Source organism: Oryctolagus cuniculus, chromosome 7 (genome assembly GCF_051225735.1).
Source record: "Oryctolagus cuniculus isolate XC-2025 breed Fujian yellow rabbit chromosome 7, ASM5122573v1, whole genome shotgun sequence".
NCBI classification, from domain to species: domain Eukaryota; kingdom Metazoa; phylum Chordata; class Mammalia; order Lagomorpha; family Leporidae; genus Oryctolagus; species Oryctolagus cuniculus.
Window position 1 is genome coordinate 153,597,352 of NC_142873.1, and position 25,041 is coordinate 153,622,392.

The following is a 25,041-nucleotide window of genomic DNA, read 5'->3' on the forward strand; positions in this document are numbered from 1 at the left end:
GGCACACGCCACCCTGGCACAGGCCACCCCGGCACAGGTCACCCCGGCACAGGCCACCCGGCACAGGCCACCCTGGCCTAGGACAGCGGTGAGCTGCAGGCACCTGTGATGCAGCAGATGCAGGAGGAATTCTCGCCTGCCCTTTCTGCCGCAAGCAAGGCGTAAAATGTCCCTCTTAGGACACTTAGGTCCCTTCTAGGAGCCAGCGTGGGGGCACAGCGGGTTCAGCCGCCTGCGATGCCGGCGCCCCCCAGCAGAGTGCTGGCGTTCCAGTCCCGGCTGCTTCGCTTCCAACCAGCTCCCTGATGCACCTGGGAAAGCGGCAGAAGGTGGCGCGAGTGCCTGGGCCCCTGCCACCACGTGGGGACCAGGACAGAGTTCCAGGCTCCCGGTCTGGCCCGGCCGAGCCCCCCAGGAGCTGCAGCCATTCGGAGAGTAAACCAGACAGAAGGCGAAGCTCTCTCTCCTCCACCCCAGCCACCATGCCAGTCACATACATAAATAAACCCTTTTTGTAAAAAAAAAAAAAGTCCCTTCTGAAGGTGACATAAACTTCCCTGGCAAAGGTGTCCTCTCTCACCCCCAGGAAGAGGAACAAACTCTGCCCACACAGCAGAAGCAAACCCCAAACAGCGCTCACGTAGCACACACCCCCCTGGCCGCCGGAGCCCAGACCCCTGACCTCTTGTTTTCTGTTTTGTTTATTTTTCTTTTTTTAACTTATTTATTTGAAAGGCAGAGAGAGGGGCCGGCGCTGTGGCCCAGCTGATTAAAGCCCTGGCCTGGGCCGGCGCCGCGGCTCACTAGGCTAATCCTCCGCCTTGCGGCGCCGGCACACCGGGTTCTAGTCCCGGTCAGGGCGCCGGATCCTGTCCCCGTTGCCCCTCTTCCAGGCCAGCTCTCTGCTGTGGCCCGCGAGTGCAGTGGAGGATGGCCCAAGTGCTTGGGCCCTGCACCCCATGGGAGACCAGGAGAAGCACCTGGCTCCTGCCTTCGGATCGGTGCAACTCCAGCCGTTACAGCCATCTGAGGAGTGAACCAGCAGATGGACGACCTCTCTCTCTCTGTCTCTAACTCTGTCTTTCAAATAAATAAAATAAATCTTAAAAGAGAGAGAGAGAGAATCTCCCATCCCCTGGTTCACTCCCCAGATGCCTGCAAAAGCCAGGGCCAGGCCAGATTGAAGCCAGGAGCCAGGAGCTCCATCCCAGACCCAGCCATCTGAGCCACCACCCACTGCTCCCCGGCGGCCGGGACTCACGCAGGCACCTGCCACGGGAAGCTGCACCCGAGCGGCACCTTCCCAGCCGTGCCAGAGCACACCTCGTTCCTTGAACTGCTTCACAACCGATCACCTTTGTTAAAGTGTATGTGAGAGGGGCCCGGTGCTGTGGCGTAGCCACCGCCTGCAGTGCCAGCATCCCACATGGGCGGGGGTTCTAGTCCCGGCTGTTCCACTTCCGATCCAGCTCTCTGCTGTGGTCTGGGAAAGCAGTGGAAGATGGCCCAAGTCCTTGGGCCCCTGCACCCACGTGGGAGACCCGAAAGAAGCTCCTGGCTCCTGGCTCCTGGCTCCGGATCGGCTCAGCTCCAGCTGTTGCGGCCATTTGGCAAGTGAACCAGCAGATGGAGGACCTCTCTGTCTCTCCCTCTGTAACTTGGCCTCTCAAAACATTAATCTTTAAAAATAAATAAACAAAAGGGCAAATCTACCACAAACAAAACCAACAAAATAAGCAAAACCCAAGAACATAATGCAGCCATAGTTAATAAATCTTAAAAAAAAAAAAAAGTATGTGCCCCACCCCCGCACTCCCACCCCCCGCCAGGCCTCTGGGTTTCCAGTCATTTTCTGTGAAGCTCCAATGCCATAAACAATGTTAACAGCTAACAGAGTGGGGGGGCCTCTGCTCCTTTTTTTAAAGATTTTTTTAATTTATTTGAAAGTCAGAGTTACACAGAGAGAAATGTCTTCCATCCACAGGTTCACTCCCCAACTGGCCACATCAGCCACAGTTGTGCCGATCCGAAGCCAGGAGCTTCCTCTGGGTCTCCCACGTGGGTGCAGGGGCCCAAGGACTTGGGCCATCTTCCACTGCTTTCCCAGGCCACAGCAGAGTGCTGGATCGGAAGTGGAGCAGCCGGGACTCGAATCGGTGCCCTTTTGGCGCTTCAGGCCTGTGCGTTAACCCGCTGCGCCACAGCGCCCACCCCAGGCCTCTTCTCCTATCACCCGTGAGTCCTCGGTAAATCCACAGACCCCAACACAAAACCCAAAGCACTTTCCTGCTCCACAGGACAGCCAATGTCGCTCAGCTCAGGTGACAACCTCACACTTTCTAAACAATGTTGTATTTAGCCTCATTGTATTTGAAAGGAGAGAGGGAGTCAGGCGCGAGAGAGAGAGAAAGAGAGAGAGAGAGAGGTCTTCCATCCGCTGGTTCACTCCCCAAATGCCCAAAACAGCCAGAGTCTGCCAAGGAGGCTGCTGGGTGTTTCTCATTGTTTTCTTAATAAATTTTAGTGGCCTTTCACTAGTGTTTGTTGTTTTTTTTTTTTTTTAAGATTTTATTTACCTATTTGAGAGGTAGAGTTACAGACAGAGGAAGAGACAGAGAGAGAGGTCTTCCATCCGCTGATTCACTCTACAAATGGCCACAATGGCCAGAGCTGAGCTGATCTGAAGCCAGGAGCTTCTTCCAGGTCTCCCAGGGGCCCAAGGACCTGGGCCATATTCCACTGCTTTCCCAGGCCACAGCAGAGCGCTGGATCGGAAGTGGAGCAGCTGGGACTAGAACTGGTGCCCGTATGGGATGCCGGCACTGCAGGAGGCGGCTTTGCCCGCTGAGCCACAACGCCGGCCCCGAAGCAGTGTTTCAAGCACCGTCCCGTCCTTACACTTTCTCATTAGGTCCCCAGGCTCCGTGACACAGCTGCTGGGATTATTCCCAATCCACAGACGAGGAAACTGAGACACACGTGGGGCAAGGGGGGGGGCCCTCTGTGCACCACCAGGCGGGCAAAGCAGTGAAGGAAGAAGCACGCGACACACACCCCGGGGTGCAGGGTGCCGTCTCCGGGTGGGGCGACGAAGCTGGTTACCACGGCTGCTGCTTTTTTTTTTTTTTTTTTTATTTGTCAGGTAGAGTTATAGACATTGAAAGAGAGACAGAGAGAAAGGTCTTCCTTCCGTTGGTTCACTCTCCAAATGGCCGCTACCAATCCGAAGCCAGGAGCCAGGTGCCCCGTCCTGGTCTCCCATGGGGTGCAGGGCCCAAGGACCTGGGCCATCCTCCACTGCCCTCCCGGGCCACAGCAGAGAGCTGGACTGGAAGAGGAGCAGCCGGGACTAGAACCCGGCGCCCATGTGGGATGCCAATGCCGCAGGCGGAGGATTAACCACGTGAGCCACGGCGCCGGCCCCTGCAGCTCCTCCCATAGCCGCACACCACACGGACAATTCAGGTAAGAGAAACCCCTGCTGGGAAAGCGACCCCAGGTCCTGGGGAACACCTGGGTCCGGGAATATTTTTCTTCCATTTCTAGAAGCCGCCCGGTCCCCTGCTTCGTGTAACCATGTTTTCCTAGGGAAATTGAATCAAGGGCCCTCAGCTCCAAAGCCCACTTCAAACAGCAAGGCCGGCTCCTGCCGGGGACGCCAGTGGCTGGGGCGCAGGGTCGCACACATCACCTGGAAGGGGACTTGCACAGAGGGCGAAACACTCAGGCCGGGCTCTCCAGGAGAAGGGCAGCCGGACCCAGCGAGGCCACCTCACCTTGGACCCAGCGTGCCGCCATGGGCAGGCGCCAATGCAGGCCACCCGCACTGCCCTCCACGGAGGTGGGGCAGGGGAGCCCAGCCCAAGACCACCCCTCCCCCGACAGGCCAGTAGGAAGATGAACCCCAGAGCAGGGGGCAGGGGGCACAAACCACAAACCACACGTGGGCCAAGCAGCCAACTGCCCCTCCATGTTTGCCACAGTGCATATGCACAGCTTGGGGGAGGCCCTGGGAGGGCTGGCACTGCCCCCAGGACGCAGGCTTGAGAGACAGGGCTCCAAGCACACAGACTGAGGGGCCCCTGTTGCTCCAGGACCCTGGGCTGGCGAGACCCCGCACCCAGGGCCCAGCCTCGGAGGGACAAAGGGAGGTAACCACGCGCAGCAGCTGCAGTGTGGACACAGAGCCACTCTGACTGGCTCAGCCCTGATGCCAGGGCTTGGGGGGGCCCCCTCTGGGCACCAGGGGCTCTGTCCTCAGCCCTGACACCAGGCCTGGGGCCCCCCCTCTGGGCACCAGGGGCTCTGTCCTCAGCCCTGACGCCAGGCCTGGGGCCCCCCCTCTGGGCAGCAGGGGCTCTGTCCTCAGCCCTGACCCTCTACCCAGCTATGGTCAGACTGGGCCTCGCCGACACTGGGTGGAAACGTGCACATTAACTTCAAACTAAGAGCAGCCAGGCGTGTGGAGTGGAGATCCCGGACACCCGGACACCCGGCCGCTGCTCCCTGCCGCCCTCCGCAGAGGGAAAAGGAAAATGGGATGAAGGAGGGTGCACAGGATGGCAGAAAGACCTCGGGTCCACCTGGCCAGAACCCTGCCAAGTGCACCCACTGTGGCAACACCGCTGAAACCCAGCATCCTTGGCCGTGGGACGGGGCCAGCGCACCAGCCTGCAGGATGGACATGGAAACTAAAGGGGCAGATCCAGGCCGACGCCGCGGCGCAGTAGGCTGAGCCTCCGCCTATGGCGCCAGCATCCCATAAGGGCGCCGGTTCGAGTCTCAGCTGCTCCTCTTCCAATCCAACTCTCTGCTGTGGCCTGGGAAAGCAGAGATGGCCCAAGTACTTGGGCCCCTGCACCTGTGTGGGAGACCCGGAAGAAGCTCCTGGCTTCGGATGGAGACAGCTCCGGCCGTTGTGGTCATTTGGGGAGTGAACCAGCAGATGGAAGAGCTCCCTCTCTGTCTCTCCCTCTCTCTCTAACTCTGCCTCTCAAATAAATAAATAAAATCTTTAACAATATATAAACAACTGGATGGATTCAGGGAAAAGTCTGGCACCTTGAGGTGCGAAGCCAGCACGAGCTGTCCTTTAAACACATAAGCTCACAGTGACCCAAGCAAGGGGAGAGGTGACGGCAGAGGTGACGTCGTCCTTAGCTTTCCTGGTGCCGTTGGGGCGGGAGCGGGGCCAGGAGACCTCCTTCCCTGTTAGGTTCGGCTGGGCCTGCTGTTGAAACACTCAGCCTCCTTGAGCCGCCAGCAGGCCCAGGTGCAGGGCTTTGAGGAATAAGAAGCCAGGGCCGGCGTGGTGGTGCAGTGAGTAAGGCAGCACCATCCCACACGGGCACCAGTTCGTGTCCCAGCTGCTCCACTTCCAATCCAGCTCCCTGCTAATGGCCTGGGAAAGCAGTGGAAGATGGCCCAAGTGCCTGGGCCCCTGCACGCACGTGGGAGACCCAGAGGAAGCACCTGGCTGGGGTCTGGCCCAGTACCAGCCGTTGCAGCCATCTGGGGAGTGAACCAGCGGATGGAAGACCTCTCTCTCTCTCCCTCCCTGCCTCTGCCTCTCTGCAACTCTGCCTTTCAATGCCTCCATAGGCTACGCCACAATGCCGGCCCCAGTTTATTTTCATTTTTATTTGAAAAGCAGAGACAGATGGAAAGATCTTCCATCTACTGGTTCACTCCCCAAATGACCACAACGGCCAGGTCTGGGTCAACCCCGAAGCCAGGCGTTCTATCTGGGCTTCCATGCAGATGGCAGGTCCCAAGGACTCGAAGCCCCACCAGCTGCCTCCCAGGGTGAGCGTTAGCAGGGAAGTGGCTCAGGAGTGGAGCAGCCAGGACTCGATCCGGAGGCTGATGCAGGAAGAAGTGACAACAGCTGTGCCGACTGCTGCCCCTTTCTCTCTCTTTCAAACAAAGGAGCAAACTAGTAATTTTTTAAACAAGGATTTGCAGGAAGGGGTGATCCTCAGGGGGGTGGTGCCGCCCCTCTGGATCAGGGAGGCTCAGTGCAGGCCCCGCTTCGCCACAAGCCCCACAGGCCTCTGATTCACCAGACCTCTGAGCCGCTGGAACGACCAACACTCCCACCCCTGGGCCTTTGCACGCGCTATGCCTGTCCTGCTCTGCGCCCCACGTTCACACTAGACCCTGCACACTCCTGTTTACCACAGCCCTCTGTAACAGCCAGCTCTTACACCGAGGCCCCAGTGTGGACTCTGCGAGCACGGCCACTCCTGGGGACCGGGTCAGACGGGCCCCCTACGGGAAGGAACTCCCTGGACACACGGCACAGGCTAGGGCTGAGCTGGGCCCGAGCAGCACGGGGACGGGAAGAGAAGGCCGGCACACGCCACGGCTTCCAGGGGTGATTCCTGCCCCTGGACTTCAGCCCCTAGAGGGCAGGGACGGCGTCTCCATCCACACCCGGAGCCAGGATGGGCACACGGCACAGCCGGCGAGACCCGGCCTAGACCTCCCTCCCTCGCTGGCTCACACGCATTTTCCTCATCTGTAGAATGGGCAGGGACCCATCCCCCCTGCCTGGGCATCGGTGTTGTCCACACAGCACACATGCAAGCCATGGAAATCTAAATTATTGTCTCCTACCTTATACATCGCCCACTTTGTCTTTGCAAAATCCACCTCAGAAGGTTCTATTCTTTCCACTGCACTCAGCCCCCAGCAGCTACGAGACGTGTGTGGGAACTGACTTCCTAGCTTGCCCATTAACAGTAGCCTTTCCTTAGACAAACTTGAACTTGAGGCCCAAGGATTTCTCCGGCTTCCCCTGACCCAGACTCCTCCAACGTTAGAACTTGCAAACACAGAATCTAGGAAGCACCAGTCCCTGGCCACTCGCGCCCTCGGCAACTGTTTACTGCACACCTGCTGCATGCCGGGCACTGTCCTAGGCTGGTGGTCAGGGCAGACAGGACCCTGCTCTCAAAAGCTTCAGGGCCAGGGCTCCAAGGCCACTGGGAGCTGACCCGGCTCAGTGGAGAGGAAGTGGCCCCCGGGGAGACCCAGAAGAGGTAAGGACGCCCACTTTCCGGACAGATAACAGCCAGGGCCGTGGCTCTGTGGCCGGGGGGAGGAGGGGGACCTCAAAGCAGCTGTGAGGGAGCAGTGCGAGAGGCAGAGTGGGGCACCAGGACCCGGCGCTGCACCGGGGAGCCTGGCGCTCTCCCCCCCCCAGTCCCGGGGAGCCTGGCGCTCTCCCCCCCAGTCCCGGGGAGCCTGGAGCTCTCCCCCTAGTCCCGGGGAGCCCGGAGCTCCCCCCCCAGTCCCGGGGAGCCTGGAGCTCTCCCCCTAGTCCCGGGGAGCCCGGAGCTCCCCCCCAGTCCCGGGGAGCCTGGAGCTCCCCCCCCCCCAGTCCCGGGGAGCCTGGAGCTCCCCCCCCAGTCCCGGGGAGCCTGGAGCTCTCCCCCCAGTCCCGGGGAGCCTGGAGCTCTCCCCCCAGTCCCGGGGAGCCTGGAGCTCCCCCCCCAGTCCCGGGGAGCCTGGCGCTCTCCCCCCCAAATCCCGGGGAGCCCGGAGCTCTCCCCCCCAGTCCCGGGGAGCCTGGGGCTCTCCCCGCCAGTCCCGGGGAGCCCGGAGCTCTCCCCCCCAGTCCCGGGGAGCCCGGGGCTCTCCCCGCCAGTCCCGGGGAGCCTGGAGCTCTCCCCCCCAGTCCCGGGGAGCCTGGGGCTCTCCCCCCGAGTCCCGGGGAGCCTGGCGCTCTCCAAGCTGCGCCCTCCTCTCTGGTCCCTGCGTCGGGATCTGGATGCCGTGGGCTCACCATGCTGGGCAGAAGGCGGGATGGACAGATGGACAGGCGGGAGCAGTATGGCCAGCCCCCGCAGGGCTGCAGGGAAGAGCTGTGCATGTTAATGAGCCGGCACAACCTGCCCCCCACTCCCCAGCCTCCCGCAGCAGATGGGGCTTGGGGCAGGCGGGGCGTGGCTTCCCCTGGTGGATCCCCAAGGGAGGCAGCCACTCCATCCAAAGCCAGGCCAGTGGGAAGTGTGCCCCACCCCCACCCGGCTGGCAGGGAGGCAGAGCCCCCAGGATCTGGGGACCACAGGAAGGCTGCAGACCCTCCCAGGGAGGAAGAGCAGCGCCCACACTCCCCCACAGCAGGCCAGGGCTGGCTCTGAGGCCTCCCCCCGCCCCCAGGCAGGCTTCAACCTCCCGAAGTCCCACCCCTGCCCCAGGGAGCACCCAGCACTGGGCTCTCTCCTCCCACAGCCCTCCGTCAGGGCAAGGGCCCAGGGTAGGAGGGGCTGGCCCAGAGGAGAGGGGCAGGAGCGTCCGGGGCTGGGTGCAATGCCAGGGACCCCCACCAAGGTCAGCGCAGGGGGAGGTGGGGAGAGGATCCCCAAACTGTCCCGGCCGCAGCCGGCTGGAGGTCCCTGCACACAACAGGCCAGTCCGGAGTCACCGAGGGCCACGGAGGCCGGGGGGAGGGGGCACACATTCACACTCGTGACACAGTCGCTCGAGTGGCAGGAGCAGGGACCCACGCAGGCTCGGGGCCTCCCACGGCCGCCGCGACGCGCCCGGGGACCGCCGGGGAGGCTCCCGCCTGCAGAGGCGGCCACACAAAGATCGCGCCGCCGCGGGGACACGCAGGGAGCCGGCGACGACTCGGCCCTGGGACCCGGGGCCTCCGGGCCGCTCGGGCCCCCGGGCCGCGCTCACTCACCGGCTTGGCAGCCGCGGGCCGCGCTCCGCGTCCGCGTCGCTTCACAAAGGCGCCCGGCGGCCGCCGCGCCTCCCGCTCCCCCGGCCGCCGCGGGCGCCCATGGCCGGGCCGGCCGCCGCCGCCGCCGCCGCCGCCGCCGCCGCCGAGCCAATGGCCGCGCCGCCCGCGCGAGGTCGCGGCCGCCGGGAGTGCGCCCGCCAGCGTCCGGGGCCGCCGCTGCGCACGGCGCCGCCCCCGCCCGCCGGGCCCGGGGCGCCCGGGCTGAGGTCACCGCTTAACCCCTGGTGGCCGGGGCCTCCGAGGCCGCCGCGCCCCCCTCCCCCCCTCCGCGAGAAGGGCGGGGCTCCCCCCCAACCGCTGCCGCCAGCCCTGCCCAAGGGGAGGGGGCTCGGCACGCCCACCAACTCCCCAGAACCCCCCCCCCCGCAGGGCAGGGAGGGGTCCTCAGGTCGCCAGGGACCTCCTGTGGCCTGCACTCCCTGGACTCCCCCTTGCCCCCCCATCTCGCCTCCCCTTCCTCAGGTGGAAAGGTGTCCCAGGCACCCTGGCTGCCAGCAGTCTGGGGGCTCCCTCCAAGGGAAGACGCACCTGTGATAACCTCCCCCCAGGCAGGGGTCACCTATGAGCCCGCAGGGTGGGTCACCGCTTTGCCCCTGGCCTCCCAGGACAGCTACCCTGGCCACCACAGCCTTGAGAGCGTCCCACACGGGACCAGCAGCAGCCCTGTGCCGTGGCCCCATTCTCTGGAGGAGCAAACCAAGGCTCAGCTGTAACTCAAGCTCACCCAGCATCCCCGTGGTGCTCCCTCCCAGCCCCGGAGCTGCCAGACACGGATGTGGGCCAGCTCCCTCCCAGAATTCCAAAGAGGGCCTCCGGATAGGATGCACTGAATTCCAGTTATCAGGTCATTAATTAAGATTATGGCTGTTGTTATTAAACACTCCCCCAGCTCTGGCTCAGACTTATCAGCAATTACTCCTGGGCTGATTAGGAATGAATCCTGCTGCTGCCGAAGGGCACAGGTGCGTGGGCCGGGTTGAAATCTTCCTCTGCTGTCTTCACCGAGGCCATGCAGCCAGCTCATCTCTGATCGTTCTTATGGCTCCCTGTTCACCCGCCTTAGGGGCTACCCGGGAAACAAGGAGAGAGCCAGCCCCCAGCCCTGCCTCCTCGGTTCTCCGGGGATAGGAAGACACACACACAGGCCACTACAGTGCAGAGAGCCGGCACGAGCCCCACGCTCTGAAACCATCCTATTCATTGATTAGTGTGCTTGTTTATTGTCTATCTTCTGCACAAGAACATAAGTGCCAGGGAGCTGGCCGGGCCGGAGTCCCCAGCGCTGTCCTGAGCCCAGGCCTGGGGAGCCCCCGTGCACGGCAAGCAGGGTGAGCGCTTGCTGTGTGCCAGACACTGTTCCAGGCACGCAGGGAGCGTCAGTGGACAAACACTGCCCTGGGGCAGCGTCCGCTCCGGAGGTGCATAAAACAGTGGCCCTGACAGCAGAGGGGGAAGTTTCTGGAAGGCCAGCAGAGCAGCACGAATGCTTCTGATGTCCATGGCAGGAAGCCTTGGACCAGAACCGGGACTTGTGGGTCCTGCTGTCAGTCGCAGCCAGAGTCAGGACACATCCCCCCGCCTGCATTCCCGGGCCTCCCAGAGCCCACTGGAGCCACCTGCCACGGTCCTACGGCCTGGGTTGCCCCCCGCCCTCTCTGGGCAGTGCCCCCTCCCCCTCCTGGGTCCAGGACCCCCAGGTGGCCTCCACGCCTCTGAGCTCTGTGGCACTCCCTGCTCCGTTACATGTTGGTTCTGGGGCATCCTGATTTGAACGGGCTCCAGTTTGATGGTAACTATGAGCCCAGCTTAAGGGCAGGGGGAGTGCCCCAGACGCTGGGTTGTGCCCACTGAGCCCAGCGCAGGGAGGGGACGCTCAACCCCAGAGGCTATGCGTGGAGCCCCTCGGGGGCAAGGGGTGCGGCCCACCAGCTCATAACACTCATGGAGCTGGCGGAAGCACTTGGGTTTGTCCATAGCAGTTGTGTTGTTGTTGTGAATTGTTGCCAACTTTTAATCATTGGGAAATTTCCCGTAGAAAGACAGATTGCTGGCTTCCGGGAACAGATATGAAGATCTGGTAACACCCGGCCCGTGTTCCCCCCGGCCACGCTCTGCAGCTCCCCCATGCCCCCGGCGCAGTGGCCCCCGCAGACACAGCCCCTCCCTCCCGGCCCTGTGTCCCTCATCCGATGTCCAGGCCCCTCCTCAGTGGTTTGCTGTTTGTTTTCATTTTCTCTCTGCTCTCTCCCATCACAAGGAAGAATCACATCACAAAACACAAACACAGGAACAAATAGGAACATTTATTCTGCACAGTGGTTAACATGGAGCTTGGACAGCCACATGCTGCTTCCCGTTCCGGCACCCTGCGCCCTGCGAATGCACGCCCCAGCAGATGACGGCTCAGTTATCTGGTTCCCTGCCAGCCCCACAGGGGGATCTGGATTGAGTTCTGAGCGCCTGGCTTCAGCCTGGCCTGGGACTCTTGCAGGCATTCAGAGAGCAAACCAGTAGATGGACGCTCTCTCTGCGTCTCTGCCTCTCTCTCTCTCTCTCTCTGTCTTCCAATTAAATAAAAAATTAATTATTTTTAAAAGGTTTAGTTATTTATCTGAATGGCAGAGTTACAAAGGGAGAGAGACACTGAGAGAGGTCTTCCACCCGCTGGTTCACTCCCCAGATGGCCGCAACGCAACGGCCGGAGCTGGGCTGATCCAAAGCCAGGAGCCGGAGCTTCATCCGGGTCTCCCACATGGGTGCAGGGGCCCAAGCACTTAGGCCATCTTCTCCTGCTTTCTTAAGCACATTGGCAGGGAGCTGGATGGGAAGGGGAGCAACCGGGGCGTGAACCAGCTCCCATATGGGATGCTGCACTGCAGATGGCGACATAACCCAGTACACCACAGCGGAGGCCCCACAAAAATTAACTATTTATAAACAAGAATGAGCCTGCAGCCTGCAGACTGCAGCCCAGGTGATGTCCTCCTGCCTTCCCGTCCTCACCACCATCTTGCTGTCCTGACACACTCCTCTCGCCCCGCCCACCTCCCCGGCCTCATAGTCCAAGCTCCTCGGCCAAAGTGAACGTGCGGGTGGTCCTCTGGGCCTTTGCCCATGCTCTTCTCTGTGCCTGGGACGCCCCTGACCACCCAGCCTCCAGACACGACGGCCAAGTGCGCCGACATAGGCAGCGGCTTCCCAAGGACCTCTGCCCTTTGTGCTCCGGCCTGGGCTGGGGGGGACAGCCCCTCCCAGGCCTCCTCGGTGAGCCCGAGCTGCCAGCGTGTGTTCGCCCCAGCTGCTCCCCAGGGACAGTGAGTCCACGGAGGCCGGACCCTGCGTCTCGCTCAGGGCGGCATCCCAGCGCCTGTTAGAGAGCCCGGCCCAGCGTAGACAGCTATTCGCTGAATCGATGCGCGCTTGGGTTTCAATAGGCACAAAAGGAACAAAAAGCGTTTCTGGGAATGCGTCCACGCCCCAGAACATTCAGCTGAGTGACCGGCTCGCGGAGCGTTCTGGCGCTCGCGGGACTTCCCGTGTGAGTGCAGTCCCTGTGGGCGCGTGACACCCAGCGGGGATCCAGCGCTCCCTTCTCCCTGCGTCCACTACTGACCCGCGGAGGAGGAGGGAGGGAGGACGGGGTGGGGTTTCCCCTCGGCCAGAGAGGCCCAGTGACTTGCCCCAGGCCGCCCAGCAAACTGGTGGCAAAGCCCAGAAGGGAACCCGAGGCTCCTGCCTCTGCCTCCCGGTCGGGCCCCCTTCTGCCAGCCCAACCCCCACAGTGGATCAAAGAGGAAGTGGGTGGTTGGGAAAAGGGATGCCCCAAGCCCAGAGAGCAGGGCAGCATGAACGGAGCCCACCAGGAGCAGTCTCCCCCCTTCTCTGATCCTTCCCTGGATCACCCGTCAGTCAGGAGCGGCTGGTATCTGGGCCACGTCTCCCTCTCCATCACGAGTGAGGCTGGCAGGGGCTGTCTTACCACCCCTCTCTCTGCGGCACTCCTGTCCTGGTCAGGAGAACAGGCACTTGAAGGAGACCAGGCCATACTGAGCAATGCACCAAGCCCCCCAGCTTCTTCCCAGCCCCAAGACCTGCCTTTCGGGGAAGCAAGCCGAGGTCCCAGGCCGAGGCGTCCTGGGGTCCCAGGTGGGGGAGGCTTCACTTCCCTGAGCACCCATTCTAAGGGCCTTGGCGTCAGGGAGAGACCAGGCCGCACAGCCCCCTGTCTGGGGAACAGAGTGTCAGCTTCCCGAGAAGCGACCACCGGCGAGCAGGGGCTGGGTACTCAGGGCTGGGTACGCAGGGCTGGGTACACAGGGGACACGGGGCCAGGCTGCCCTCGTGAAGCCTGGGGAACCACTCTGAACCTCATGGGTGCATGGATGTTTACATTTTATTTATTGATTTGAGAGAGAGAGAAAGAGAGAGAGAGAGAGAGAGAGAAGCTTCCATCTGCTGATTCACTCCCCTAATGCCTGGAACAGCCAGGCCTGGACCAGGAGCTTCTTCCGGGTCTCCCACATGGGTGCAGGGGCCCAAGGACTTGGGCCATCTTCTCCTGCTTTCACAGGCCACAGAAAGAGCTGGATCGGAAGTGGAGCAGGCAGGACTTGAACCGGCGCCCATATGGGATGCCAGCACTGCAGGCGGTAACTTTACCTAGTTCGCCACAGCGCTGGCCCTTCTCCTAATTTTTAAAAATATAACTATTTCAAGCTGTAAGTGGGCCAATAATTTGTAAACCAAATCGGCTCCAAGTGCCAATGGCCGAGGTTCTGAGAGCTTCTCCAGATCTCTTAGAAACGCGTGGACGTCCCTTGGGTGGACAGAACCAGCACCAGCCCCTGTTCTCCCTGACCATTGTCTGCCTCTCTCTGTCACTGTGCCTCTCAAATAATAAATAAAAATTTTTTTAATAAAAAAATAAAATTTGATCTTATCCAAATTCACTGTTTTTAAAAACTAAAGGGCAGGTGTTGTGGCATAGCCAGTTAAGCTGCCACTCGGATGTGCACACCCCATGTTGGCGTGCCTGGTTCGAGTCCCGGCTGCTCCACTTCCAATCCAGCTCCCTGCTAACGCACGTGTGAGGCAACAGATGATGGCCCGAGAGCTTGGGCCACCTATGTAGAAGACGCAGATGGAGTTCCTGGCTCCTGGCTCCAGCCTGGCCCAGCTCCAGCTGTTGTGAGAATCTGGGGAGTGACACAGTGGGTGGACGTTCTCTCTCCTCCTCTCCCTCTGTCTCTTTAACTCTGCCTTTCAAATAAGCAAATAAATAAGTAAAACATAAAAATAATAGTAATCGGCCGGCGCCGCGGCTCACTAGGCTAATCCTCCGCCTAGCGGCGCCGGCACACCAGGTTCTAGTCCCGGTCGGGGCGCCGGATTCTGTCCCGGTTGCCCCTCTTCCAGGCCAGCTCTCTGCTGTGGCCAGGGAGTGCAGTGGAGGAAGGCCCAGGTGCTTGGACCCTGCACCCCATGGGAGACCAGGAAAAGCACCTGGCTCCTGGCTCCTGCCATCGGATCAGCGCGGTGCGCCGGCCGCAGCGCGCCGGCCGCAGCGGCCATTGGAGGGTGAACCAACGGCAAAGGAAGACCTTTCTCTCTGTCTCTCTCTCTCACTGTTCACTCTGCCTGTCAAAAATAAAAAATAAAAAATAAAAAAAATAATAATAGTAATCACCACGGCAAGTGCTCCCTGGCACTCGCAGGCTCTGTGCAAACGCTTCCCTGTGTTAATTCATCTCATGCCCAGCAGCCCTGTAAGGTGAGAAGTGAGTCCCTCTTCCCTGGCTTCACAAACAAGGAAACTGAGGCCAGGGACACCCTGCCCCAGCCTCGGGTGTCCATCAGGGTGGCTCTTCTGCCCCTGTCACTTGGACAGTCCCGAGGGGATTTTTATTGTTGGAAAGCCCCCATGATAAGAGGGGGCGCTGGTTTCTCTTCGGGTGGTGCCCTGTCCTGTCCCTGGTGAGGGGGGCTCCTGAGCGCTTTACAAGTGGACCCGCCGGGGGCACCAGCCTCCCCGCATCCTGCCTTAGCCCCCCCAGTACCCCTCTCCCACGCAGAACAGGTGGAGGGCAGAGGTCACGCCACCCATCAGCCTGGACCTCACAGGCCCCGGGTGCCAGCCCCTCTGCCTGGGGCCCCTGCTTCACCCACGCCTGGGTGGGAGGCGTCTCAGCCTTCTCCGTGGATGCGCGGGGACTCTCGCTGAACCAAGGGGAGGCTGGAGTTGGCAGCTTGGGGCCCTGCCAAGCAACCAGAAAGGACAAGGACACAAGGTCTTGGCTGCCTGGCCTCGGGTTTCTGCCCCAGCTCCGGCTCAGAGCACTGGGCCAGGTTCCCGGGCGGGCGTGACAGTTGCTGGTCAGCTGACAGCCAGCAGGGCCCGGGGCCTGCTCTAGAAGTTGCCAGAATGATGGAAGGGAGGTGGCGCTGGCAACTGGGGTGGTGGGGGGGAAGAGGGTGGGAGCCTCCAGCCTGGCCAAGCAGCCAGGAAGCCTCCAAGGGGGCAGGGCCTGGCCATAGCAGAAGGAGGCACCAAGGCTGCCAGCCAGAGACAGCAGTGACACAGGGGCGTGGGGGAGGGGCCTCAGCTCCCACGGCCGCCTGGGTCACGGCAGGAGGGCCTGGCGGTGGCTGCAGCCTGGCACCAGCCCCGGAAACCTTCCCTGTCCCCCAGCTTCCCCGCCCCAGGCTGGGAGGCTGCGTAAGCCGCTGGTCTCCCGGATGAAAGAGGCTTTCTAAGAGTCGTAAAACTGTCCCCACCAGGAACAAAGGGCCCTTATCCGGCTGTGGCCCTCCCGTGCACGCCCAGAAGCTGCGGCCGGAGTTTATAGACTGGCTGTTGGACCAGCCCCAGGGCCCATTAGCATCACTCCCGCTCCTCTGCGGGGGCTGCTCCGAAACGCTGCCATCTGCAGAGGCCCCCTGTGCGCCGGCCCTGTCCTGCTCTGTGAGTGAGGCGCCTGGGGCCCAGAGAGGTCCGGGACTGCGCAGGGTCACACAGGGGGACAGCTGGGATTGCGCGGAGTCCCACTCAGGCCGCAGATCATGAGGCCTGCTCCAGGAAAGGAGACCTCAAAACCTCAGCTGAGGGGCCGGCGCTGTGGTGTAGCGGGTATGGCCGCCGCCTGCAGTGCCGGCATCCCATATGGGCACCGGTTCGAGTGCTGGCTGCTCCACTTCCGATCCAGCTCTCTGCTATGGCCTGGGAAAGCAGTAGAGGATGGCCCATTTCCTTGGGCCGCCTGTTGCACTGGCATCCCATATGGGCACCAGGTTCTAGTCCCGGTTGCTCCTCTTCCAGTCCAGCTCTCTGCTGTGGCCCGGGAAGGTAGTGGAGGATGGACCAAGTGCTTGGGCCCTGCACCCACATGGGAGACCAGGAGGAAGCACCTGGCTCCTGGCTTCGGATCAGTGCAGTGCCGGCCATAGCGGCCATTTGGGGAGTGAACCAATGGAAGGAAGACCTTTCTCTCTGTCTCTCTCTCACTGTCTATAAATCTAGCTGTCAAATAAATAAATAAATAATAATAATAAAGAAATCTCTCTCTCTCTGCCTCTGCCTCTCTGTAATTCTGACTTTCAAATAAATAAATAATAAATCTTTTAAAGAAAATAAAACCTCAGCTAAGGCTCACAGCCTGGTGTCACCCCAACACTAGCACTTGGTTTTTAGGGGCAGGCTTTTGGCAGCTTGGGGCACCCACATCACACATCAGAGTACCTGGTTCAAGTCCCGGCTGCTCCATTTTTTTTTTCTTACAGATTTATTCATTTATTTGAAAGTCAGAGGTACAGAGAGAGAGGGAGAGAGAGAGAGATCTGCTGCTTCACTCCCCAGTTGGCCACAATAGCCAGGGCTGAGCCAGCCCAAAGCCAGGAGCCAGGAGCTTCCTCCCAGTCTCCCACGTGGGTGCAGGGGCCCAAGCACCACTCGGGCCATCTTCCGCTGCTCTCCCAGGCACCTTAGCAGGGAGCTGGATTGGAAGTGAAGCAGCCGGGACCGGAGCCGGCTCGCACACAGGATGCGGGCGTCACAGGCAGCGGCTTTACCCACTGTACCACAGTGCCAGCCCCAGCAGCTGCTCCACTTCTAGTCCAGCTCCCTGCTCGTGCATCCTGGGAGGTAGCAGGACACGGCGCCAGTGTTTGGGCCCCTGCCACCCACGCGGGAGGCCCGGATGGAGCTCAGGCTCCTGGCTTCAACCAGGTCCAGCCCTGGCTGCTGGAAGTCTTTGGGGAGTGAACCAGCAGACGGAAGACCCCTCTTTCTGTCCTTTTTGCCTTTCAAAGAAAATGAAAATGAAAATGAATAAAAGTAAAAATTAAATAACTACCAGTCACTCTCCCATGGGCTCCCTCTAAGCACCAAAGGCCTTGCCCTGTCCTAGCTACACACGGCCCTGAGCACTGATTTGGAATTCCTGTTGGCAGACGAGGAAGCGGAGGTGCAGGGCCCGGGTGGGGGGGTAGTGTCTGACCTCCAGGGCTGGGGAGTGGGGTGTCAGGATTCGAATCCACTTCTGCTTCTCCTGGGTGAGCTGGCACCAGTGCTCAACCCTCCCAGCCAGGACCAGGCATGCAAGGACATCCCCAGGTGCTCAGGGTGTGCCCAGCACCATGCCAGGAGCCTAAAGTACGGCCATAAACCAAAGCCAAGTGCCCCAGACTCCGTCATCACATCCCCATGGGGCCCACAGGGCTCCCCAGTCCTCCGTGTATAGCAGCCCCCGGCCCCGGTCCCCCAGGGCCGCCCCCTCCTCTCAGCTTCGGGAGCTTTCCATGTCCTGGGTTCGTTGTGCGTGGGCCACTGGTCACGATCATCTCGTAGCTGGGCCAACCAGACAGGAAGCAGCGGGCACGGGCTCCCCTGGGGCAGCCCGCAGACCTGCACAGCAGCCACGGGCAGCGTGGTCAGCACCCACGGCCCCTTTGTTGAGGTCACTTGCTCATAAGCCGCCCCACCCTGAGACGCTGGCTTGAGGCCTCGCCCATGTCACCATGCCCCTGTTACCTTCTGTTGCTGCCAAAGACAGGTGGCTTGCCCAGAACAAAGCGTGGGCGTGCCAGGGGCTGGGTTAGGGGATCGTAGTCATCTTCGTCACCACCACCATCATCATCATCACAGCTCTTGCTACACGCCAAGCACTAGAGAGCCCCTGGGCCTGTATGGTCTCATCGCGTCCCAACAGTCTCACAAGGCGCCAGGTACTGGCTAGCGGTTGAACGTCTGTCCCCACCCACCCCGATGCAGGAGTTGGGTCCCCAAGTCCAGTCTTGGTGGCGCTGAGATGGTGGAAACTGGAGACAGTGACGGTGGGAGGGGGACCCTGGGGAAGTGACTCGACCAGCAAGGCCATTCGGCCGGATGCCCCACGCTCTGTTAGCACACAGACGGACAGAGACACCCACTTCCCGTCTCTGGTCAGGTGACAGACACTCTCTCCTGCCTCGGACCCTGCCAGCCCCAGAGGCCAAGCCAGCGGGTGCTGCCCCCTCCTGGACGGTGAACCCCCAGAACTCCGGGACAAAACTCACTTCTCTTCTTCACAGCATTAAGCTGTCTCAGCTGCCGCTTTGTAGCAGGGCTGGGGAACGGGAACGTTCCTCTGCCCGCGGCCTTGCGGGTATCGGTGACCTGGGCCATACACAGTCACCAGCTTCAAGTCGAGCCTGCTCTAGATGGACTGAATTTTGAGTCCTCTCGTGGTTGCCGTGGCAGGGCCCACCCACGAGATTTCACGGCCCTCATACGGCCCGCGGGCTGGGCGCTCCCAGCTCTGTCACAGCCACGAAAGCTCCAAGTGGCACCTTGCCAAGCTTCGGAGGCGGAGAGCCGTGCACGAGCGCTGCCCTAGTGCTTGGTGAGTTGTCTGTCACCCCTGCTATTCTGTGACCCCCTGAGGACAGCATCGTGTCTGCTGTTTTTTGCACATGTTTTGCCTGATACGGTACCTGGCACAGAACGGAAATTTAATAAAAAGTCTATGGATGGGGACCGGTGCTGTGGCACAGCAGGCTAACACCCTGGCCTAAAGCATCAGCGCTGGTTCTAGTCCCGGCTGCTCCTCTTCCGATCCAGCTCTCTGTTATGGTCTGGGAAAGCAGTAGAAGATGACCCAAGTCCTTGGGCCGCTGCACCCACGTGGGAGACCTGGAAGAAGCTCCTGGCTCCTGGCTTTGGATCAGCACAGCTCCTGCCGTTGCAGCCAATTGGGGAGTGAACCATCAATAGATTTCTCTCTCTCTGCCTCTCCTCTCTCTGTGTAACTCTGACTTTCAAATAAATAAATAAATATTTTTTTAAAAAAGTCTATGGATGGATGGTGGGCGGGTGGGTGGGTGTGCAGGTGGGTGGATGGTGGATGGGTGTGTGGATGGATGTGGGTGTGTGTGTGGATGAGGTGGATGGATGGTGGGTGTGTGGGTGGATGGTGGGTTTGTGGGTGAGGTGGATGGTGGATGGATGGATGGTGTATGGGTGAGGTGGATGGATGGTGGGTGTGTGGGTGGTGGGTGTGTGGGTGGTGGGTGTGTGGGTGAGGTGGATGGATGGTGGGTGTGTGGGTGGTGGGTGGGTGGAAACCCATCTGATCTGCTCTGTTCTAACCTGCATGTCTGCCCAGTGGGGAAGGGCGCGTGTGCAGCCGTACACCACGCCCAGGGCAGGGAGCTCGCTGCCTGCGGCTCTGGGGCAGAGCCTGGGAGCAGCTGGGCCACACTCCAACCCCAACCCATGCCCTGACTGGGGCGCACACACCAGGAGCCCAGAGCTCCAGGGGGGTTGCGCTCCGGTTCATTTAAGACTTCACGCTGCCCCCCAAGCCTCCTGCCCCGGGAGCTCTGCTGGGCGGCTTGGGCCAGCGGCCACACTCTGGGCTGAGCACAAGGCGACGCAGGCCCCTCCTCAACACGCTGCCCCAGCACGGCCCGGGCTTCCTGTGGAGGAAGCGACTCTTGGAGACGGAACAGGCCCAAGAGAGCAGGCACCCTGTGGCTCCGTTTAGATGTTTCCAGAACAACTTTAAGAACAGAGAAAGGACAGGACAGGCTTTGCGGCTCAGAGGCACGAACCAGCTCTCGGGAAGCCCACAGGCTGTCAGAGCCCCCGCCTGTCTCAGCTTCTGATCCAGCTCCCTGCTAACTCGCTGGAGAGACGGCGGGTCAAGGCCCAAGTCCCAAGTGCTCCCTGCCACGCACATGGGAGACCTGGGTGGGGTTCCTGGCCCCTGGCTTCATCCTGACCCAGCCCCAGCTGTTACGGGCATTTGGAGAGTAACCACTACTCGATATCTCCCCCCGCCCCCACCCCCATCAGCCTATCTTTCAAATGAATAAATAAAACTTTAAAACAAAGAAATGGAGGAAGAGGAAAAGCCCCGCCCCACCTGGGAATGGACCGGTGGCTGCAGCCCAGGACAGGAGGAGGGGGCCTGCCCTCCTGGGGTCTTGTCCGCTGCCGGAAGCAGGTTGATGGGCCGGCGCGGGTGCCTGGGCAGAGGGCACTTACTGTGTACCAGAGCCCCGAGAGCCCCTCGGAGAGCTCAGCCCAAGTGACCCACCCGAGCTCACCCCATCAGAAGGGACAGAGGTGGGATTTGAACCCAGGTCTGGGTCAAAGTCTATACTTTCCCATGGAAAAATATACCCCAGGATGCCAGAGTTTGCTGACAATTGGCAAAATGTTGGCGTCCTGGGCTTATTCCAAACACTGGGGGCCGGAAGCAGGATTGGGCTTTGTGGAGCCCACTGTGGGCCTCCAGAAGCAATGCCCCGCCCCCTCCTGCGCTCCCTGAGCTTGGTGGCTGGACCCAGAGGGAGGGAGCCCAGCGGGCCGTGGGGCCGTCCCCTCGTCCCCTCCAGCCACTCAGAGACTCCCAGAGCTGGAAGGGCCCGCAGGCAGAATCTGAGCCAGCCAGCTCCTTCCCCGCAGGGGAAACCGAGGCCTGGAGAGGACCAGGAATCACTTGGGGTCGCACAGGCTGTGATGAACAGAGCTGGGAGCCAGGGCGGCCTCTTGGCTCCCGCCGGGGTCCCCTCCTCCCCAGGTCGGCTCAAACAAGCCCGGCATTGGAACCCCACTTATCAGATAGAACAGATGATGCTTATCAGAGGGGCGGGGGGGATGGGCGGGGCGAGGGGTGGGCAGGGCACCCCTGGCCAGGCCAGCACTGCTGTCTGCGGTGGCTGAGCTGGGCCAGGGTTACAGTGCGGCCAGCAGGACGCCCTAGGAACAAGGGCTGCCAGTGTTCCCAGGCCGAGGAAGATTGGGGGAAGGGCTCTCTCCCGCTCTGCCGGAGGACAAAGAGGGACGAGGCCCGAGCAGAGGAGCCCCAGGCCAGCTGCATCCCACTCAGCTGCTAAGATCAGAGGACCTGTTCCGTGAGCCTGGCCTCCTGGAACCAAGGGGGTCTGTGTCCTCAAACCTGCTCACTGCTCTGCACCTGGGAACCCTGGAGCCCCCATGGCCCAAGGAGCGGCCTTCGTGGTGGGGGAGGGGTGGCCCCTCCAGGGGATTCCCAGATGGGTTCAGGTCCCTGCTCTCCTCCTCCTGGACCTGACTGAGACCCCCAGGGCGTGAGTTCACATGCCCACGTCAGCTTCCTCCAGATGGGGCCCCGCTCTTGCCTCTGCACCTCGAGGTCCCTGTGAGGATTCAGGGCAGGGCTGTTGCTGTCACAGAAGGGACTGGAGACGCAGCTTGGGTAACACCTCTCTCCAGCCCCATCCCCATGGCCGCACGCATCTCTGTGCAATCACAGGGGAGGGAGGATCCGCTCCTGCACCCGCGCGGGGCCACCCTGCCCAGATCCTGCAATGTTCCCAGGCAGAGAGAGGAGCAGCTCAGCCAGTGGGAGGAGCATGAAGCCAGCAACCAGCCAATGAGGGCCCAGAATCTCCGCACCACGAACGCAGTGTTTGCCTCTGGAGGTAAAGATTTATTTTATTAGATAGAGAGAAGGGGAGAAAGAAAGAGAGAGATCTTCCATCTGCTGCTTCCCTCCTCAGTGCCCACACAGCCAGGGCTGGGCTGGGCTGGACTGAATCCAGGACACCCCTCCCAGGTCTCCCGCCACTCTGAGCCACTCTGCTGCCTCAGGAAGCTGAAATCGGGAACAGAGCTGGGACTGGGACCCAGGCACTCCCACTCCATACAGAATGTGGCTCCTACGGTGGTTCTTGACTGCGAAGCCAAGCACTGACTCTTTTTTTTAAGATTTATTTTACTTATTTGAAAGACAAAGTTACGGCAGGGGGCGGGGGAGTGGGGCGGCATTGTGGTATAGTGGGTAAGGCCGGCGCTGGTTCATGTCCCGGCTGCTCTGCTTCCGATGCAGCTCCCTGCTAATGTGCCTGGGAAAGCAGCAGAGGATGGCCCGGTTCCTTGGGCCTCTGCCACCCACTTGGGAGACCCGAAAAAAGCTCTTGGCTTCAGCCTAGCCCGGAGCCAGCCACGGTAGCCATCTGGGGAGTGAACCAGCAGATGGATGATCTCTCTCTGTCTCTACCTCCCTCTCCGTAACTTTCAAATAAATAAATCTTAAAAAAAAAAAAAATAGAAGAAGAAGGGGAGAAAGAGAGAGAGAGAGAGAAGCTGAAGCCAGGAGCTTCACCTGGGTCTCCCACGTGGGTGCAGGGGCCCAAGGACCTGGTCCATCTTCCACTGCTCTCCCAGGCACATTAGCAGGGAGCTCGTTCAGAAATGGAGCAGCCGGGACTTGAACTAGCACCCAGGTAGGATGCCAGCATTGCAGGCGATGACTTAACTCCCTACACCACAAAGCCGCTGCCCAGCCCCCATCAACGTTCTGACTGATGGTTTCCGTACCGCTGACGCTGTGCGACTCTGGGCAGGTGGTTCAGCTCTCTGAGCCTCAGCCTCCCGTCAGGAGGACTAAAGGAGCCGGGGCGTGCAGGATGCCTGAGCTTGGCATGTGGTCAGTGCCCAATAAATGGAGAAGCCACAAGGTGGAAACAGCAGGGGCCCTCACGAGAGAGGGAACCTTAGGAACCCCTTGCCCGCACGAGTCTCTGTTCTGGAAGGTGACATCAAGGACTCTCACCTCCCGGTGATAAGGCTGAGAGTGGGACCAGACCAGTCACCCCCAAGACCCCCAACATCCCACTAACTGAGGCGGTCCAGCCAGCAGGCCCACTATCATCACCCTCAGAGGGACAGGTGAGGGGTGGTGGCCCCAGCTGAGTCTCAGCGGCCCCGACGCTTCCGCCCCAGCTGCTGGAGGACTCTCTGGAGGAAGCGGCCAGACTGGAGGATCTGCCTGTGCACCTCCCTTAGCTGTGTGAGCCCAGGCAGGTCCGCTGCCCCCTCTGAGCCTCCGTCCCTCGCTGTAGGGACAGTCACTGTGGGAACGGCAGCTCCCGCCCCGCCCAGCTCCCCAGGCTGCTGGGAGCGCCCTTGGCAGCAATGGCCGTGCACTTGCTCTGTACACCGTCACGGAGGAGGCACTGGCCTTGTTGAGCACCGAGATTCCCTGAACAGCCAGGCAAGGCGAGGCAGAGCCGAGGAGAGAGGGACACAGACTGTGCACCCTGGCCCTCACCCTGCCCACCCACGCCTCCTGCCTACTTGGCCCAGAGGACGCCATAGAAACCCCGGTGTTTAGATCCGGAGCCAGCTGCTTCTAAGCCTCCTGTGCCCCCCGGGAGTCTCTGGCCACACGTTCTGGCTCCGGCTGCTGGGGATCGCTGAGGCAGAGAATGGCGCGCCACGGACATGACGCAGAAGGCACAGGAGCTTTGACGGTGACATTTACAGTGGCCCAGGTCCCTGGCAAGCCAGAAGGTCACACGGTCACCTGCACGTCCCCCTGACACCAACCGCAGGCTCGCCGTGTCCAGGAGGACACCCTGCCTGGGAGCCTCACCCTCACACAGGGCAGCAGCGAGGTGGGCGCGCCGACAGCACCTCCGGCGGCAGACCCAGATTGCCGGGGTTCAAATCTCAGCTCCCCTTCTCCAAGCCGTGAAACCCCGAGTCAGTTCCTTAGCCCCTCTCTGCCTGATTTCTCAGCTCAAAACACAAGCGTGCCCGCGTCCCACGTGTGAGCACCAGGGCCCCCGGCTCCAGCGTCCTGCCAATTGTGCAGGCAGTGAGCTCCCCATCACGGGAGGTATTCACGCTGGGCTAAACCACCACCTGTCCGGGATCCACAGTCAAACCTGACCTTTCAGATGCCTTGCAAGAGTGGGTCGGTGAATCCCTGCCTGTGCAGTCACACGGGCTGCTCTCCCCCGGGCCTCGCCGGGCTGGGAGAGAAGAGCAGGCACAGGGCGGCAAGGTGAGAGCGCCCGGCATCCTGGCTCCCAGCCCTGCCCCTGTGCCGCTGGCGTTCACTGCGTGACCTTGAATTACTCTGGGAGCCTCGGCTTTCCCAGCTGAAGGACGCCGTGGTTAATGAAGCGCTCTGCGGCCGCATCACGTGGCAGCGCTCCAACTCCGTGACCCCGAGAAGGGAGTGGGGAAAACTCCCCCCACGCACACTCTTGCAGGCTCCCTGCGTTCCTCGTCCCACGCTGCCCCGACCTGCCCCAGGGCCACAGCACCAGGGTCACAGCCCTGGAGGTTCCTGGCATCTCCATGCCTATTCCCAGCCATCCCCAAGCCCCAGCGCCGACACGGAGGGAGCAGGTGTCCCTGGGCCTGGATGGCAAGGGGTCGGACGATGGCAGAGATACCCGCACCACCATCACTCAGTCCACGACATCCTAAGCTCCCTCCTCCCTCTCGGTGAAAGACCGAGATGATTAAACGGGAAAGGCACTGACCTGGGCTCTGCGCTCCTCAGGGCAAGAAGTCCAAGAGATGGGGCAGCTCCCACCAGCTGGAAGGGTGCCGTCCGGAGCAGAGCTGGCAGAGCCAGTGGCAGGAGCGCAGGGGTCGGTGCACCCGCCTTCCCAGCCAGGTGTGCAGGCAGCCCAGTGCGTGACTCACTCACCTGCCAGACCTGCCAGGCAGGCGGGCAGAGGGCGGGAGGACAGGAGGCGGCCCGGCAAGCCCACAAGGAAGGGCTCCACTGAGTCAGGCCCGGCGGGGCTGGGCCATCCATCAGCCCGGCCTGCGAGGCCCAGGAAGTTGGCCGGGGTGAGGGAGGCGGGAGGAGCATGGTGGAAGGTGGGGCCTCCCGGGGAGGTGCTCAGTGGCAGGAGGCGCTCCCAGTGCTGCCCAGAAAACGGGCACGGGCAGAGCTGGAGGCTCCCTGGGGCCGGAGCCCTTTGAACTGGAGAGGTAGATGGGCGCATACGCGAAATGACTC

The 25,041-nt window shown here is 61.4% G+C and overlaps 1 protein-coding gene across 8 annotated transcripts in view; it reads right to left on the reverse strand.

Moving 5' to 3' along the window:
- ARHGEF10L (Rho guanine nucleotide exchange factor 10 like) overlaps positions 1–24,829 on the reverse strand; it is a 149,766-nt gene extending 124,937 nt beyond the window's left edge. Inside the window, exon 1 of one of the 8 annotated variants that reach the window (XM_089299256.1) lies at positions 24,554–24,829. The gene's annotated coding sequence lies outside the window, so the exon portion shown is untranslated. Of the gene's footprint in view, positions 1–7,789; positions 7,914–8,695; positions 8,892–24,553 lie in introns of those variants that run through there. The other 7 variants (XM_089299257.1, XM_089299255.1, XM_089299253.1 and 4 more) reach the window with 7 other exon arrangements.
- Between the last annotated feature and the right edge of the window lie 212 nt (positions 24,830–25,041).